The sequence below is a fragment of the Hydra vulgaris genome, chromosome 02 (genome assembly GCF_038396675.1).
Source record: "Hydra vulgaris chromosome 02, alternate assembly HydraT2T_AEP".
NCBI lineage: Eukaryota > Metazoa > Cnidaria > Hydrozoa > Anthoathecata > Hydridae > Hydra > Hydra vulgaris.
Window position 1 is genome coordinate 37,410,001 of NC_088921.1, and position 11,908 is coordinate 37,421,908.

Sequence of the window (11,908 nt, forward strand, 5' to 3'; positions counted from 1 at the left end):
AATTAAACGAATCAAGCTAGAAGTTGACGTAAATCAATTAATTGGAGAAATGATTCGATTAATGATGCGCCGTAACTTGTCTTTAGCATCAGCTGATGAAATCGGACAAATGTCTTTAGTAAAAAATGCACTCAAAAAATTCAATATTTTTATAAATCGTCACAGCATGAAACGCTACATTCAACATGCATGTGAAAATATTTTTTTGCTAATAAGAGAAGAAACTGAAAATGTTCTTATGTCGTTGATGTTCGATAGTGCGTCGCGATATGGAAGAAACGTGTTTGGAGTTAGTTGCAGATATATCAAGGACGGGGAAATAGTTGACAGAACTTTAGGCATAATTACTCAAGAAGGTCGACAGTTTGGCGAAATTTTGGCTGCTCAATTGGAAAATGTGATTGGAAAAATTGGAAAATGTGCTAATGATATCTACACAACTTGCACAGATCAGGGAAAGAATATGATGAAGGCTTCAAATATTCTCCAAAATGCACAAGATCAAATGAAAGTAATCCTTGAAATTTATGGTGACGAATTTATAGATTTCGAAGACGAAGAAATTGATATTGGCGCTTTAGAGAATGAAGAAGGGAATTATAGTGAAGCCCACACTGTTTGCGTTGAAAAATCGGTAGGATTGTTCTGTTCAGCCATGTTTTGTGGCGCACATGTGTGTCAGCTAGCTGCCAAGGACGTAACGTCAATGTTTGAAGATGCATTGAATAATATAAGAAAAGTTGCTATTGAATCCAAAAAAGTAGCATATATTCAAACATATAAAAATCTAAAAAAGCCTCGTATAGACATTGCACCTCGTTGGGATTCCACTTTTTTGATGATAAAAGATTTTCATACCAACGCAGAATCATATCAAAGGATAAGACACGACAAGTTAAAGTTAAATGATGCATCATGGAGCTTAATAGATGAATATTTCAACGCATTTTTACCAATACATTCGGCCATGATGGATTTTCAATCACCAAAATTATCAATGAGTGAATTCTACGTTCGATGGATTCAAATGAAAATAGAAATCGAGGACGTTCCAGCAGGTGATTTGGGATTAAAATTGTTACTGACCAACGCAATTAATACACGAGAACAAGTTTTTTTTAAATGTGAAGCCTTTATTGCTGCTTTAGTTCTGGATCCTAGATTTTCCTTTACATCGGGTCATCAACTGTTTAATACAGAACTGTTGAATAGAGGAATCACACAGTTGATCAAAATCCATCAAAAACTTTGCACTCGACAAGAACAGTCAAATTCTTCATCAACAGAAGAATCCATACAATTAAATGCGTCATATTCATCAAATACTTCTGAAGAGATACTTCCGATGAACTCAGAAGATGTTGAAGCTGAAAAATTACGCCGTTTCATTGAATATACTGGAGGAGGAACAAGGCAAGGTATTATTAATGCATCTTCAGAATCAGATGAAGATATTCGTCAACTAGTTTTAAAATGGGCTCTTAATGAAGCGCGAGTGACATTAGACGTTGAATTCAACATTCTTGCTTACTGGAAGAAAAATCAAAAAACAAAATGGGATCGGCTCTATGAAATTTCGCAAGTAGTTTACGGTGCAGCGTTCTCCAGCGTAAAAGTCGAACGTGATTTCTCTGGATTCGCTTTGGTTTATAGCCATCTACGTACTCGCATTTCAAATGATTTCTTAAACTCCATCATGGTGGTAAAAAACAATCTGGATTTAATTGATAAAATAAAATTCGTTTAAAAAACTTGTTTACTTATTTAAAAAACAATTTTCATTTTTTTTTAGTCAAACAACTGTTTTTCTACAAGGTCTCCTAATTTGCAATAGAATCTTTTGAGATTTCATTTTTCATTATGAAAACTTTTGAGGAATTGTCAATTGAACCTGTCATTTTGAAAAGGACACAAGTCCAAAACTTTTACCAATTAGTTAATAAATTTAAATTAAAAATTTCTGTATGATTTAAATTTTTTTATAAAAAATAAAAGTTACATAAGTTATATATGTTCTTGATTTATCTACTTTTATGTTAAATTTCTTTCGTAGTGTAGAAATTATTTTATTTAAAACCATGTTTTGTTAATTTTTAATAGTTTAAATAAATGGACTTGCGCCCTTTTCAAAATGACAGGTTCAATTATTTTATTGTTAAATAAATCAAAGCTATTATAACTATAAGAATATTATTCGAAATTAGTTATAAGTTACTATCGGTTAGTCTTCTTAATACGAATTTAATGAGCTGAATATAATTTTTGCGAAATATTTCAAATTCTTCAGCTTAAAGGAATTTAATTTGGCACAAAATTTTTGAAATGATGTGATTTTTTCATAGAATCTTTTGAATTCAATTTTTCAAAATAAAATATTTTTCAGGATCAACTATTAATTAAAAATAACTGAAACAGTGTTTTTTCATTATTATTTTAATCAAAAAAATAATTTTAAGTTTATTCATACTAATAAAAACCACTTTCAGTAATAAAAACTCATCTTGAGATGGTTTTTACATTCTTATAATGGAAATTGTCAATATTAATCAATACTAATCAATAGGGATGGCAGTTTTACTTACCTTTTTTTTTGCTTACTCGAGTAAGTTAATATTTATTAAAAAGTAAATTACATAAGTAATTTGAAACGTTTTATGTAAATTTACATTTCCCTATAAGTAACTTATTTTTTTGAAACGACTTTTACTTTTTAAAGTAAGACTTTTTACTTTCAAAAAAAAGTTATGTAAAAGAAGATTACGTCAAAAAGTAATTTACTTTTACATGTTTTTTTTTTTTTTTTTTAAATCTTAATTCACCTCCCAAAGGCCGAGAACTACATAAAAGGAGGCTACTAGATTGTGGTTATAACCCTCTCTCAACTCTATAACTCCGAAACACGAACCTTGACGAACAAGGCCGCTGCGCGGAGAAACAAGTTAAGCGCGGTACTACCAGGGACGTGGTGGGGATCGAACTCGGAACCTCTCGCTTACAAAGCGAGCGCACTACCACGACACCACTACCGCATTTTATGCGGTAGTGGTGTCGTGGTAGTGCGCTCATGTCGTGGTAGTGCGCTCATGTCGTGGTAGTGCGCTACATGTAAAAGGAAGTCACGTGAAAAAGCTATTTTACTTTTACATTTAAAAGTTAATTACTTTTGAAAATTACATTACATAATATAAAAGTTTCTCAAACTGTAATTTACATTTACCTATAAAAGTAACTAATTAAAAAAAAATTATATTATAAAGTAACTTGCATATGAAAGTAAATTACATAAAAGTAATATGCTACCAAATGTAAATTAAATTTACAAATAAAATAATATTTTTTAAGTAGGAATTTTTTATTTTAAAAGTAATAACAAATCTTTATTAAAAATAAATTACATCAGAGCCGTAACCAGCTTTTTTTGGTCTTTGAGATAGCTAACTTCCAAACATGGAGCAAACTCCAAACATTTATATGTTTATACTTATGTCAAATAAGGATGCTATGCATAAAATTGCGATGATTGGAGGCTGGGAACAAAAAAGCCCCAAATTTTGTGCCACCCCCCCCTCTGCCCCAAATGTGAGAGCAACAAATTGATGAAATATTTTTTGTACTGTTTTTAACTAGACTAATATTAATCGATAAATTTTAAATTTCATAGTAAAACATTTTGGCTTTCAAAAATTATGACCATATAAAGTTTAAACCCCCCTCAATTTGAGGTAAAAACGATTTATAAGTAGATAAAGAAATAAAAAGTGTGGTCATTAGAGCCTGTATACAAAAATGCCCTTAAACATTTACCATCCCTACTACAAATGTGAGGGCAACAAATTAGTAATTTTTATTGTTTTTGTTTTCTTACACTAAGTTTACATCCTCGCCAAATGAAGTGGTTGTTTCAATCTTTTTCTAAACATTCTTATGTGATAAGGAAGAACACACTTAAGTTTGGTACTTTAGTATGTTTTTGTTTATACCACAACATTGCACAATTTTATAGAAAATTTAATATGAAATCTTATAAAAACCATTTTGACCAAAGTTATTGCGTTTACATAATTATATTAATAATACATCTCATAATTTACGAGCGTAAATTTTGAGATGTAATATTGATGTAATTATTAAAGACATTATTGTGTTATTGGTTATTTGGTTATCCATAAAGTCTTTAAATGAGTTTAATGTGGTTTTTAACAACACCTTAAAAGTTTTTAGAAAACCTCATTTGTACGTAACTATATAATAATATTATTAGTTAAAGAAGAGGCTATTGATAAATTAATTGTAATTGGTTTGTTGATAAAAGGAACCGTTGCATGTACAAATTGTAAAACTTTTTTACATTTTCCTAAACATTCTTATGTGATATAAACAAGAACATACTTGAGTTTGGCACTTAAGTATATTTATTAACCAAAATCATTGGTTTTTCAGAATCATAATATTACATCTCAGAGTTTACGCAAGTAGACATCATTATATTATTGGTTACCATAAAGTCTTTAAATGAGTTTAATATGGTTTTTAACAACACATTTAAAGACTTCATTTTTACGTAGCTATTAATAATATTATTAGTTAAAGATGCTGTTGATTAAGTAACTTTAATAGGTTTGGTAATAAAGAATACGCCGCATTTTCAAATTATGAAACTTTTTTACATCGCTTTTAATGTGGTATAATACCACGCAATACTTGTATTTAAATGCATTTAAAGTTAAATCATGTATTTTGTTTAATTTATATTTTCATGGATAAAATTTTTTTTAACCATTTTATTTATATGTTAAAAAAAAATAAAAATTCAAAATTTCTGTTATTTATGCAATATTTCTTCTGTTTTAGTATGTTATTTTAGAAAAAGGTTCACCTTTTTCTAAAATAACATACTAAAACAGGAGAATTTGGTACTTCAGATACATATACTTTAATTTTTTAGATATATTTTTAAAAAATACAAAACTATAATTGTCAACGTAAATAAGGTTGTTAAACTCAAACTTCAGAAAAACAAATGATCATCAATTTTTAATGACAGGTTTTTAATGTCTTTATTATGTACGGATATTTAGAGGCTTGCCAATAGGACTATTTTTGTCTACTTCTCTTCCCCGCCTTTCGTATATTTTACAAAAGAAAATTAATAATTTGTAACGGCAAATTAAGAAAAATAAAAAGTTATAAAAATTAAAAACCCATCACTGTATTTAAAGAATGTCTTTATATAATAATAAAAAAAAAACCAATGACAAAATTATATTTTTAAAAAAAATTAATTTGATAATTATCGAATCCCATTTAAATCCCCTAGTTGGGGAGGTTGCTCAAAATTTATATGTTTATAGTTTTTGAACATTAAGAGACTATTGCATGATTTTAGAGACTTGTTAATGAACTTAAATTTAGTTTAAAATGTTAAAAAAAAGTATTTATAAATGTTATAAACTCATCATTCTCACACCAGTGGTATAAATGGGAAGTCAACATTTTTAAGGGTTTATTTTTAGCAGACTCCGATTATTGCAATACTTTTGAAAAGCTTTACATAAACATGAATATATAAATGTTTGGAGTTTGCTTCATGTCGTTACATAAAGTTAAGTTCTCAAACAAAAACAAAAAGCTTGCTACGGGCCTGATTTAAAATTTGTGATTGGAATCTGGTTGTTTAAATATTGTGATTTGCACTTTTGTTATTTTTTTTACTTTAAATTTTTTGAAAATTTAAAATAAAAACAGTAACAAAAATTTATTAAAAAAAAAAGAATTTGATGTTATTTCATCTGTATGATAAAACAACATCAAGACAATCTTCTTCACAATCGAACATATAATTTTAAACTTGAAAGTGTGCTTTTTTGAACCATCCTACTAAATACGCTATATTAAATAAATTAAAATAAGCGGTTTTTGCGGTTATAAAAAGTTATAAATTTTTTTTCAAGTTAAATGCTTTTACATTTATACTTTTTTAACTTTAATTTTTTTTTCAAATTAATCTTGATGTTATTTACATCAGTTGTTTGAATGTTTTTTTTTGAAAGGCTGTTTGGTTTAATGTTCTTGCTTTGGAAATGGCTCTACATTTTGCAATTTTATTCTAAGTTTTGTATTTTGGCTTCCTTTATTCAGCGTGGTTGTTAAAAACCAATCTAACCAAAAAAAGTTATTTCTGGAAATGACCAACTCGAATAATTGTTAGATAATAGAATAATAAAGGAATACTTGTTTTCTGGAATGGACTAATTGAATTTAGTTCATTCCAGACAACAGTTTTATGAATAGCTATTAATAAATAAACAAAAAAAATTAATTTTATTTTCTGAGTGGCTGTTTCGACCAGAGCTGACCATTGCCGTCCCGAATGGGAGTGAGGGGGTATCCCCCACCCCAAAGCTATTATATATGCATTTGAGTCAATCAGAGACCTCTTCGGGACGGCTCTGACAACAACCACGCTGAATAAGAGAAGCGAAAAGCAGCAGCATAACTACAAATATGTCCGGCTCATTTACGGTAAATTTTTATCAAGGCCACTAACTTATTTCCTCCCGAAAAAAAAAAATACTGAAACAAATAAATCAAAAAAATGTTTTCAAAGCTTTTATGCAAAAAATCCTTCTTTCTAAAAAGTTATAAACCCCAACTTTAAAGAAAAATAAAATATTAGAGAAAAAAAGTAAGGGTACGACCTCCTTGCCCAGGAAACAAATTTAATATGCACGTTCATCGGGACTACACAAATGCTTTCAAGATAAAGTAAAATCAAAGTAAAGCCGGAATGATAAAGTAAAACTAAAAAAAAAAAAAGATTCAAAAAAGTGGAGTTCTCTCCCGTGCTCTGAAAACAATTTTAACTTGTACTTTTATTAAGTTTACACAAATGCTGGAAGGTTTACACATGCATGAATTACCCGTAGCTTAGAAAGTATGCCCCCTTTCCCCATCTTCCCCCGACAAACTTTCATTATGGCCATTAACCTAATCTGCTAAACAAACGAAAAGAAATAAAAAATCAGTGATTATTTAGCAGCCCCTATTAGTACTCATGCGACAGGGAGCCCGTCTCTATACTACTAGTATAGGCTATATTTGCCCCTAATTATAATAGAACTACCCTTTACGATATACGTGAAAAAAAAACAGGCAATAGATTTGAATACGCTACCTATCTCAAAATTTATGTTAAATCAACATGAAATGACTGTTCTTTGAGAAAGTAAATAATATAACTTACTTTTTACTTACTTACCAAGTAAAGTATAAAATTTCATATAATATATGAATATAATGTATAAATAATTTTTTTCAAATTACTTTTGTGTACGCTATTTTTGCTAAATTTTACGTTTTACATCGTAACAGCAACTTACTTTTACACGTAAAAGTAATTTGTTGTTACGATGAAGTTTTATTTTACTTTGTAAAGTAGTAATGAAGCAAAAAAGCAACAAATTTGTTAGACTATTTTCACTTTACTCTTTAAACTAAGCTGAAATGCGCAATAAATTTGTTAGATAGATTTTTTCTTCAAGAATATCAAACAGCAAATATGTCAGACATAAATTTATGTCAAAATATGTCCGTATAAAATATGTCTGACATATTTTATGTCAGCAGAAAACAATTCAGACATAAAATTATGTCAAAATGTGTCCATAGAAAATATGTCTGACATATTTTATGTCAGTAGAAAATAATTCAAACATAAAATTATGTCAAAAAATGTCCATAGAAAATATGTCTGACATATTTTATGTCAGCAGAAAATAATTCAGACATAAAATTATGTCAAAATATGTCCATAGAAAATATGTCTGACATATTTTATGTCAGCAGAAAATAATTCAGACATAAAGTTATGTCAAAATATGTCGACAGAAAATATGTCTGACATATTTTATGTCAGCAGAAAACAATTCAGACATAAAATTATGTCAAAATATCTCGACAGAAAATATGTCTGACATAATTTATGTCAGCAGAAAATAATTTAGACATAAAATTATGTCAAAATATGTCGACAGAAAATATGTCTGACATATTTTATGTCAGCAGAAAATAATTTAGACATAAAATTATGTCAAAATATGTCGACAGAAAATATGTCTGACATATTTTATGTCAATAGAAAATAATTCAGACATAAAATTATGTCAAAATATGTCGATAGAAAATATGTTGGACATATTTTATGTCAGCAGAAAATATGTCTCAGACATATTTGACAGATAACAACCCTGTATATATATATATATATATATATATATATATATATATATATATATATATATATATATATATATATATATATATGTATATGTATATATGTATATGTATATATATATATATACATATATATATATATTTATATATATATATATATATAAAGTTATATACAATATATCTTTCATATATTTCTTGGGATTATTTATTTTAATTTTTGTTTATTTTTCTTCAGTTTCTTAGCGTATATAGTTTTACTATTTTTTGTTAGTCATTTATTTTTTTTTTATTTTTTTAGTTATTATTTATTTTTAGTTATATATAAAATTTATACAGTTATATATAATTTGTTTTTATTTTCATTTTAGCCATTTATTATATATGTTTTATTCTACCGTGTATTATTATTATCTTTTTTAATCCTTTGTTTTTTTTTTGGTTTTTTTTTTTTGCCAAAGATAATTTTTTGTTTTGTTTGTAATGTTTGTTGTAACTTTTGTTTTGTTTTGATTTTGGCAGTGTTTTTCTGTTTATATTGTATTTATTTATTTGATTATAATATTTGCAAATATTTTGATTATTATATTAAAACAACTATGATTTTATTAATATATTTACAAAATCTTTATAATTTTTTTAGCAGTAGTCGTTTTTATGTCATCGTTAGTTGTTACGCTTTGTCAGTTTATTACAGTTTGTAACTGTAACTTTGTATGTAAAAACGATTGATGTATGGAAAGTTATACCGATTTATTTAAATTATTATAATTACTTTATTATTATTATTATTATTATTGTTATTATTATTATTATTACTATTATTAATATTATTATTATTATTACTAAGATTAATTGTATATAAATAAACTATTTTTTGAAGGTATTTAATTGAGATTAGTATTTCAATACTATTTGTAAATAGCCGTGAAAATTTATTTTCAGAATATATATGATTGATTGATTGATTATATATATAGAGGTATATACGATATACATATATAGAATTATATACAATATTTATCAAATTATATTCAATGTAAATATAAATTTATATTTATATAATAGTTTTATATCATTTATTTATCAGTAACTAAAGGAGTGTTATCAATTTATTATATGAATCACAAGCATATGCTTATTAATTACAAGTACATTTTAAAACGTTGAAAGAAATGTCAATTATAAAATAAAAGGTTATATTTTTTTACCTTTGATGGTGAAAATTACATTTTTTATCTGAAGAGTTTTAGGAAAAATCGTTTGAGTTTTTTAGCATTAAAAATAATGTATGTGTTACCTATAAAATTAAAGACTAGCAGTTAATTTTAATTTTTATACAGGTCATATTGAAACTAGATATTTTGTAAAGAGGTTTTCAAAAAATCCGTTTTAACAACAATGGAAAAGCTTCCGATTTGCAAGATAACCGTGAAAGCATTCGATACACGATTAAAGAATCATTAGAAAGTTTGCCTAATTTCGACATTGTAAATTTAATTATTGTGTTTGAAATAAACCAATCAAATTATTTATAATTTTGCTTTTTCTGTAAATTTTAAACATTTAAACGTAGTTTTGCAAGATTCGCAATGGGTAAACCTCGTGGGACCTATACGGGTCCCAGTTGCCAACCCAAATGGGCCCCTTACGATTTTAAAGTATGGGATTTGACTGGGACCCATATGTGATACCCGGCAGGCACACCCATATGGGGGCCATATGAAAACCGCGGCCAAGATCCGGCCGTGTACCGTCGGTCTTCTCATACGGGACCCAGTTGACGACTCGTATGGGCCCCGTGCGGTACCCGTTTGTCAATGTTGACTGGGTAATCTTAGGCCAGATCAAGATATTCCACTAATATATTCTCAACTATATATATATGATCCATATACAGCTGTAAATTTTAGAATGCAACAACGTGGTAATGATCTTTGTTTACATGATTTAATATTTTTATTGCAAACTATAATTACTGAACAAAGTCCATTTGCTCTTGATTTAAAAACATGGCTGTAGTAGAAGATGTAGAAATATGTCAAGCGGCTATAGAAGGTTGCCAAGCTTTTGTTGCAAAAATGTCTTTACTTGAAGGGGGTGATAGATGTTGCTGCCCCAACTTCCAGAGAAGTTGTTATTTACCCAAGAGGTCATCCTTTAAAAATTGTATCAAGTATTTCAGCCAACTTAGATCCTATGATTTATCCTCTCTTTTTCCCAAGGTGATGCTGGTTGGCATAATCAGTCAGTCCATAACCCTGAGCGTGCCACACTGGTCATAAATCATGTCACATTATCTCAGTTCTACAATTATAGACTTTCTGTTCGGCAATTTTTCTTTTCGGTTAAAATCAGATTTTTTTGATATATTTAGTGTTGTTATAGTATTTCTATGACACGAAATATTAATTTTTTTTTACTTTAGTGAATCGTTTAATTGATATGGAACATCAAACATGTAAGAAAATATAGTTAAAATGATTTAAAGACTTATTAAGTACAGTAATTTAGTTAGTATAATAACTAATTCGATCCATTAGATTATTAATATTATGATTAGTTCTTTTTTATTTATAGTAAGTGTCGCAGCAATAACACTTGGTAAATGTAAATTTGATTATTATCACTATATAATAAAGTTTATTATTGAAACTTTTCAAAATTTATAGATTTGCATAAATTTAGAAGTAATTTAAAATTTTTATTAGAATCCACATCAACAACAGAAACTGATGCTGCTGCATTGAATGGTAAGTGGCTTGCTGTTTTGCACATTATTGTATTTGTGTTATCTTTACACTTACATATATTGCTCTATTATAAAATTGTTATTTTGATGTCATTTAGTTTCATTTCAGATTTATCATACCAGGCATTTATCGAATATAGGAGGCGGCACAATGGACCTACATCCTACAGAGCGCATGGGGTGTGGGTCCGAAATGGCGGACAGGACTACCCATACCTCTTCTTCCATTGGGGTAGTGGTGGTTGCCGCAAAAAAAGGAGGGAGGGGGAAAGGGGGTGTTACATACATCTACAATAAGTATTTTGTAGGTTGTAGTTTTACAAAATACTAACTAAATTAGTATTTCGTAAGTTGAAGTTCTACAAAATACTAATTGTAGATGTGTTTTTTTTTCAATTTATATATTTTATTTTATTTTCCTTTTTTTGTATTATATTTTGTATTATATTGCATTTTTTTGTATTATATCTTTGTAAATTTTGTTTGTATTATATTTTTGTAAATTGTTTTTGTTTGTAAATAAAATTTCTTTTTTTGTTTCGCTTTTTTTTTTTTTTTTTTCTTTTCTTATCCTCTTACCTGCACTAACTCTTTTAGATTATCTTATTATTTTACTAAATAAAATTGCATTTATTTTTTAGGTCTATTTTTAAGTAAAAATGTTTCATAGTCTAATTTTATTTACCTGATCCGTAATCTTTATGGCCGTAAATATATGGGGTGTTCAACGATAATTACATCAGGGTGTCCATTCTGCTGGAAAAACTGGGGTAAAGGCTGTTTTTGAAAAACATGCTGGAAAATATATCGTTTTTTGCATTGTAGATGCTGGAAAAACATTTTTATCAATAAATGTTTGTTGTTTAGTATTCTGTAAACATTCATTGATCATTCAAGATTATTTATTTCTATTTTGTTTTTATATTA